The 8,591-nt window shown below is 43.9% G+C and overlaps 1 pseudogene; it reads left to right on the plus strand.

The window, feature by feature from the left end:
• Window positions 1,486-2,324, plus strand: LOC100620168 (annotated as a pseudogene).

Here is an 8,591-nt window from a genome sequence, read left to right on the forward strand (position 1 = left end):
AAGAAATCCATGCCAAGACACATCGTAATTGAACTTGCGAAAATGAGAGAAAAAATTTTGAAGTCAGCCAAAGAGAAAAGTTGCATTACTTATAAGGGAACATCAATTTCAGCGATAACAGACACCTCATTTGAAACTGTGCAGGTCAGAAGATAGCGGCACAAAATTTTTCAAGTGCAGAAAGAGAAGAACTGTCAGATTAGGGCAGGAAATACATAAGAGGAGCCTAGGACATCTTGTACTGGCAGAAAGTAAGAAAGTGCTCAAAAGTAAAGAAAACACACACACACACACACACACACACACACACACACACACACACACACACTGATAGGGGTATGTCAAAGGGACACAGGAGCCAACTAAAAGAGCTCCCAATGGCCAAAGCTAGAACAATTTGAGCAACAAAATAAAGTAATATTGGGTTATAATCCAAAGTATAAAATAAATATCCATAGAGTTCCCATTGTGGCTCAGCATATTAAGGACCTAATGTTGTCTCTCTGAGGATGTAGTTTCAATCCCTGGCCTTACTCAATGGGTTAAGAATCCAGTGGTGCTGTGGCTCTGGTATAGGCCACAGCTGGAGTCCTGATTTGACCGCCTGGCCTGGGAACTTCCATATGCTGCAGGTGTGGCCATAAAAAGAAAAAAAATCCACAAGTCTATACTTACATAAATGATAGATTGATTTGATGGATAAGTATATACAAACATACATTTATTCATATATACACATATGCATATATATAAGGGAAAAGAGACAACTCTCCTTTGCAAAATTCCAAATAATTTATGTAGATAATTTGTTCTCAAGGAGGTGGAGTAAAACTCTACTCAAGCTTGGGTGCACATAGTGACTTCCAAGAGTACAATATGGAAAGAGGGGTAGAAGAGTAACTTTACTGTGCAGAAACCTGACAAACACCACCTCAGCCATGTGTTCAAGGTGAACATGAAAAGTGATGTCATTTTTACAGTATGTACCCTTTTTTTCTTTTTGGCCACACCCACAGCATGCAGAAATTCCCAGGCCTGGGGTCGAACCCAAGCCACAGCAGTAATCCAAGCCATTGCAGTAACAATGTCGAGTCCTAAGCGACTTAGGAACTCCAATAGTATGTACCCTTGATATGATGCAATGAAAATGGTAATTTACTTCTGCGGTCTTCCTCTCCAAAACAAATTACCCCAGTTTTTTGTTTTGGGTTTTTTTTTTCTTGTTTTGGGGTTTGTTTGTTTTTTGTCTTTTGAGGGCTGCACCCGCAGCATATGGAGGTTCTCAGGTTAGGGGTTGAATCCAAGCTGTAACAGCTGGTTTACGCCACATCCACAGCAATGCAGGATCTGAGCTGAGTCTTTGACCTACCCCACAGCTCATGGCAATGCTGAATCCTTAACCACTGAGTGAGGTCAGGGATTGAGCCCGCGTCCTCATGGATACTAGTCGGGCTTGTTAACTGCTGAGCTACGACAGGAACGCCAATGATCCCAGTTTTATCAAGCATCAGACAAATTCTAAAAGAGGATACTCTGAGGAAAGAAACTGAAGACCTTATAGAAAGCTCAACATCATCTTCCGCCATCCACAATGAAGCTGAGCTTGGTGATGACCATGTTTTTACAACAGCTAGAGAGAATTCTTCTAATTTGACTCAAGAGGGAACAGTGTAGTCAATCTCCTCCCACACATCCTGTGAGCACCAGGAGGATTTATACCTTGGGCCACCTTCACAACCCATACCCCACAGACCACTATCACCTCAAACAGCCGATGCCACCCCCTACTTCCAGGTGAGCTTCCTGGACACTGAGGAGGATATTGTGAACATCAACCCTAGGGAGAAATCTGGATGATGCACTATGAGGATTATAGGCCCGTGCTGGTGAGGGACAGATACTTGGACCTCTTGGAGGATGCAGGCAAAGTCCCTAAGCACAACTACAATTACCCCCCTGGGGACTCAGACTTTGGCAACAGCGAGGGGGTAGCATGACCAAGACACAGCCTTTCTTGGGCTAGGCCTAGAGGCAGAAGGAGCGTGGAAAATGCTCCTGGTGCTCTCACTGCCAGGACATATGTGTTCAACCACAAGGAAGACTGGAGGGGCCACTGTCAGGACTGCACTTGACTATGAAAACTTGGCTCCATGTGAACTCGTGGTGTAGACAGCATGGTCTACCATTATATATCCGACCCCAAGAGAGACTCTACAGACCTATGCTCCTGCGATACTAGTGAGGGGAAGTTTTGCCTCCAGTGGATGGCTCTTACTGATTTGTCTTTCTTGGACCCCTGTCCTTGGCTATTACCTGCCCCTTAGGACCACTGCAGAGTGATGTGCAGCTGCTGTGGAGTGGAAGCACAAAGAAGCTGTGTGACCCAGTTTCCCTCCCTTCCTCTCCTCCATCTACAGCCACAAGGGAACCTGTCTCTTACACCCTCTCTTCTTCTCTGCTCCATGTACCTGAGGAACTATTCCAGCCTGGGGAGCCTGCCTAGTGAACTCTGCACTCCCAGCCACCCACTCTGGACACACACAGGCAGGCACACAGTGTTCCAAGGAATAGAACCTCTAGATGAATGTTACTGCATTAACAACCTGTAGTCAAGCTAATTGTCTCATACAGATGTTGATTTCATGGCATTCCTGCCCACCTCTTCCTGTTCAATGGTGGCTGCAATCAGAACTGCTGATTTTTGGTGGGTTTTGTTGTTGGCTCTCCCAAGAGCTCCAAAGACTATCTTTCTCTGGTTCAGCTTGCCTGTTGACAACAAGCTTCCTTGGATTCCCGTGGAAATGGGATGTCAGAATGATGAAACTCCACTAGGAGTGTTTTAACCAGTTATTATGTATGGGAGGTGAACCAGTTGACAAACTTCTACCATAAAACAGGATTGCTTTAACTTTTCTTGGGTTTTTTAGAGCCGACCCCTTTTAAGGCTAGGGGTTGAATCAGAGCTGCAGCTGCCATCTTATGGCACAGCCACAGCAATGCAGGATCCAAGTCGCGTCTGCGACCTACACCACAGCTCAGGGCAATGCCAGATCCTTAACCTACTGAGCAAGGCCAGGGATCGAACTTGCATCCTCATGGATACTAGTTGGGTTCTTAATCTGCTGAGCCACAACAGGAACTCCCACATGTTAAAAATTAAAGTATAGTTGTTTTGCAATGTAGTGAGATGTGTGTGTGTGTGTGTGTGTGTGTGTGTGTGTATAGAGAGAGAGAGGAGACTGGAAGTAGTTCCCTGTGCTATACAGCAGGACCTCATTGCTTATCCATTCTAAATAAAATAGTTTGTATCTACCAACCCCAAATTCCCTGTCCATCCCACTCCCTCCCACCTCCCTCTTGGTAACCACAAGTCTGTTCTCTACGTCTGTGATTCTGTTTTCTTTTGTAGATAGGCTCATTTGTGCCATATATATATATATTTTTTTTTCTGTCTTTTCTAGGGCCTCACCCGCGGCATATGGAGGGTCCCAGGCTAGGGGTCTAATCGGAGCTGTGGCCTCCAGCCTACACCACAGCCACAGCAACGCAGGATCTGAGCCATGTCTGTGACCTACACCACAGCTCACAGCAATATCAGATCCTTAACCCACTGAGCGAGGCCAGGGATCGCATCCACAAACTCATGGTTCCTAGTCAGTTTCGTTAACCATTGAGCCATGACGGGAACTCATTTTGCCATATTTTAGATTACACATATAAGTGATAGAATACACTATCACTTATTACTATCACTTATCACTATTACTGCGTAATAACAGTATTTGTCTTTCTCTTTATGACTTACTTCACTTAGTGTGCAAATAGCATTATTTCATTGTTTTTTTAATGCCTGAGTAGTATCCCATTGTGTATATGTACCACATCTTTTTTTGTTTTGCTTTTTAGGGCCATACCCCTGGCACACGTAGGTTCCCAGGGTAGGGGTCTAATCAGAACTACAGCTGCTGGCCTACCCCAAGCCACAGCAATGCCAGATCCCAGCCACACCTTCGACCTACACCACAGCTCATGGCAACCCACTTAGTGAGGCCAGGGATTGAACCCACAACTTCATGGTTCCTAGATGGAATCATTTCTGATGCGCCATGACGAGAACTCCATGTACCACATCTTTTTAATCCCTTCCTCTGTTGATGGACATTTAGGTTGTTTCCATGTTTTGGCTCCTGTGAATAGTGCTGCAATGAACACAGTGGGTGCATGTATCTTTTGGAATTATAGTTTTGTCTGGATATATGGCCAGGAGTGGAATTACTGGATCATAAGGCAGTTCTAGTTTTAGTTTTCTGAGGAAACTCCACACTGTTTTCCATAGTGGTTGTACCAATTTGCATTCCCACCAACAGTTTAGGAGGATTCCCTTTTCTTCATACTCTCTCCAAAATTTGTTACTTGTGGATTTATTAATGATGGCCATCCCGACCAGTGTGAGGTGGTAACTCATCATAGTTTTGATTTGCATTTCTTTAACAATTAGTGATAATGAGCACTTTTCATGTGCCTTCTGCCCGTCTGGTATATTTTCTCTGGAGAAAATGTCTATTTAGGTCTTCTGCCCTTTTTTCGATTGGATTGTTTGTTTTTTGGTTATTGAGTTATATGAGTTGTTTGTATATTTTGGACATTAAGCCCTTGTCAGTTGCATCAATTGCTGCTATTTCTCTCCCATTCCATAGGGTGTGTTTTGTGTGTGTGTGTGTGTGGTTTCCTATGCTGTGCAAAAGCTTGTAAGTTCGATTAGGTCCCATTTGTTTATTTTTGTTTTTATTTCTATTGCCTTGGGAGAGGGACCTAATAAAACATTTGCATGGTTTATGTCAGAAAATGTTTTGCCCATGTTCTTGTCTAGTTTTATGGTGTCATGTCTTAAGTCTTTAAGCCATTTGAGGAAAATTCCTTAAATTGCATCACAACCTCTTGGACCAGGGCTTGAAAGAGGATTTCAGGTTTCTTTGAGATGTCTCAGTTATCCCCTAGAGTAGAACTTCAAAAAGTTGTGTCAACACTGCTTGTAAAAATTTAGCAATATTAGAAAAAAACTCTAATGAAGTGAGAAGTTTTGCTCAGTGTTTGAAAAACAAACAGTTTATTCAAACAGAAACCAGTGTTCTCTGAATATGTTCCAGTTGAGAAACACTAAAGTTGTGGTCATTAAAACTATAGGAGCTCCCCCTCCCCAGAGGCTATTTTCTATTAACTGGGGGAGATTTTATTTGGCTGGACCCCATGGCATGTGTAAGTCCCAGAGCCAGAGTTCAAACCTGAGCCACAGCAGTGACAATGCAGGATCTTTAACCCACCAGGCCACCAGGGAATTCCTGGGGGAGATTTTAAATTTCATAGATTTGAAGAATGGTGAGTTGTATTTTGTTTATGAGTTTGTGATTTTGTGTTCATTTTGTCTTTTTTTTTCTTTCTTTTTTTTTTTTAGACCACACCCGAGGCATATGGAAATTCCCAGGCTGGGGTTGAATCTGAGCTGCAGTTGCTGGCCTACACCATCACCACAGCAACATGGGATCCATGCCGTGTCTGCAACCTACACCACAGCTCATGGCAACACTGGATCCTTAACCCACTGAGCGAGTCCAAGGATTGAACCTGAGTCCTCATGGATACTAGTTGGGTTCATTACTGCTGAGCCACAATGGGAACTCCTGAGTTCATTTTGGACTCAATTTCATGTCACCAGATTCTTTATACTTGGGGAATAAACAAGGCCGTATGTAAAAGTCCTTCCAATGCCTAAGTGTCTTTCTTCTGCAACTTTAAACCCAGACTTGTCACTTTGGGTGTAAAGATGGTTAGGTCAGCAGGCTGGGTCTACCTGTCACCTTGCCATGTAGGAGGCTTCTGGTTAGCTGAAAGGGGGCGTTTTTCTAATACATTGAAAGGAGTAGCCAAATCTTACTGCAGAAAGAAGAAAAGCAGAGTTCCTGTCGTGGCACAGTGGTTAATGAATCCAACTAGGAGCCATGAGGTTGTGGGTTTGATCCCTGGCCTCGCTCAGTAGGTTAAGGATCTGGCGTTGCCATGAGCTGTGGTGTAGGCCACAGACGCAGCTCAGATCTGGTGTTGCTGTGGCTGTGGCGTAGGCCAGCAGGAACAGCTCTGATTAGACCCCTAGCCTGGGAACCTCCATATGCTGTGGGTGTGGCCCTAGAAGAGGCAAAAAGACAAAAAATAAATAAATAAAAATAAAATTAAAAAAAATTTAAACAATAGAAAAAGAAAAGCAAAGAATGGTTACCTGTACCAAGCATATACAATCAGAACACTGTGGAGGAAATAGGGGACAGGCTTGTCAACACCGGTTGTTCTTCTCACCATGACCTTCCTGTGGTAATTTTCAGCCTGATCCCTCTCTCCCCACTTCCCCCATCCCTTCTCTATAGCACATAGGACATCAGTCTTCAAGGAAAGGGACTTTTTTGCAGCCTGCCACTGGGAAAGTGTTCACACACATACCTTCATGGGAATGTTTTCAGCTCATGTGAGAGCCCATCGAATTTTTTTTTTTTTTTTTTTTTTTTTTTTTGCTATTTCTTTGGGCTGCTCCCGCAGCACATGGAGATTCCCAGTCTAGGGGTCGAATCGGAGCTGTAGCCTCCAGCCTACGCCAGAGCCACAGCAACGCGGGATCCGAGCCGCCTCTGCAACCTACACCACAGCTCAGGGCAACGCCGGATCGTTAACCCACTGAGCAAGGGCAGGGACTGAACCCACAACCTCATGGTTCCTAGTCGGATTCGTTAACCACTGCGCCACGACGGGAACTCCCCATCGAATTTCTTTATTAGATCATCAATGCAAATACCTAGTGTGCTTGTGAGTTCCTTGGCAGATGTTTTCATTTGATGGAGAGACTGGTTTGGGAAGGGAGCAGAGAGCTGTCAATCTGGTGATGCAAGAAAAGAGAGCTGGAGAACATCTAGAAAACCTTCAGTCAGCCTCCAGAGACCATCTCCCCCACCCGCTTCCTGAAACATTTCCTTAGGGTCTTTCTCAAGGTCTTCTCTCTACAAAGCAGAACACTAATGTATGTTTTGTTAGACCTCAGTTCAAATGCCCTTATTTATTTCAGTAAGAATACACATTTTAGTCATTATCTGTTTCTATCTTTCTTTACCTCTTCTCCTTTTCCATCCCACTGAAGAATTATGCTAGTGAATCTTAATCCACATATACCTTTTTTTTTACTGCACCCATGGCATGCAGAAGTTCCGGGACCAGGGATCAAACCCTTGGCATAGCAGCAATCTGAGCCTCAGCAGTGACAACACAGGATCGTTAACTCACTAGGCCACCAGGGAACTCCAAAACAAACGTTTTGGTTTGTGAAGAAAGGCAGTGGTTGAGGGCACAAGGATAGCCATGGGGACATTTATGTAAATGTGTCTCTCTCTAATTGCCATACTGCAGCTGAACAGTGTGTAGGATTTTCCAGTCAGCTTTGCCATACTGACTTCAATCATCTGAGAGAAATTATTCAGATTTTATTTTTGTATCTGTGGTGACAAAACATTAACCAAAAGATTTTTCTGTTTGGAAGTTTCCCCTGACCCTTCAAGCTATTTTGCTCACATTATCAAATTAAAATGCCTGAAGCATAATTCACTTTCATTTGTACACTACAAACTCTGTTTATTGATTTTTTAAATAATAAGCCCCTGGAGTTCCCGTCGTGGCGCAGTGGTTAACGAATTCGACTAGGAACCATGAGGTTGCGGGTTCGGTCCCTGCCCTTGCTCAGTGGGTTAACGATCCGGCGTTGCCTTGAGCTGTGGTGTAGGTTGCAGACGCGGCTCGGATCCCGCGTTGCTGTGGCTCTGGCGTAGGCTGGAGGCTACAGCTCCGATTCGACCCCTAGCCTGGGAACCTCCATATGCTGCGGGAGCGGCCCTAGAAATGGCAAAAAGACAAAATAATAATAATAATAATAATAATAATAATAATAAGCCCCTTTTTACCTTTGTGTAAAAATCCATATGCATTGTGCGATGTACATTTTAATTAACTTTTTTAATGGTTTCTAATAGGTATGACCAATGTAGCCATTGCTTTAAAATGGCTCCATGTGGAGTTACCGTCGTGGCTTAGTGGAAGCGAATCTGATTAGCATCCATGATTTTTTTCCTTCAAACCTACTTTTGTTCTTGTTCTCTGCTTTGGTGAACTGGTACCATTATCTATGCTCAAGACAAGAGAACTGCAAGAAGCAAAAAAAAGATAAAAAAAATTTATGGAGTTCCCTTCATGGCTCAGCAGTTAACAAACCCAACGAGGATCCATGAGGATGCAGGTTTGATCCCCGACCTCACTCAGTGGGTTAAGGATCTGGCATTGCCTTGAGCTGTGGTGTAGGTCGCAGATGTGGCTCAGAGCTAGCGTTGCTGTGCCTGTGGCGTAGGCCAGCAGCTGTGGCTCTCATCCGACCCCTAGCCTGGGAAGTTTCATATGCTGCAGGTTCGGTCCTAAAAAGAAAAAAAAAAAAAGTTAAAAGGAAAAAAAAAGATTAAAGATACCTGCAAGTAATTGCAGATCCTTCCTTTTCTGTAATCTTCCACACT

Source organism: Sus scrofa, chromosome X, assembly GCF_000003025.6.
Source record: "Sus scrofa isolate TJ Tabasco breed Duroc chromosome X, Sscrofa11.1, whole genome shotgun sequence".
NCBI classification, from domain to species: domain Eukaryota; kingdom Metazoa; phylum Chordata; class Mammalia; order Artiodactyla; family Suidae; genus Sus; species Sus scrofa.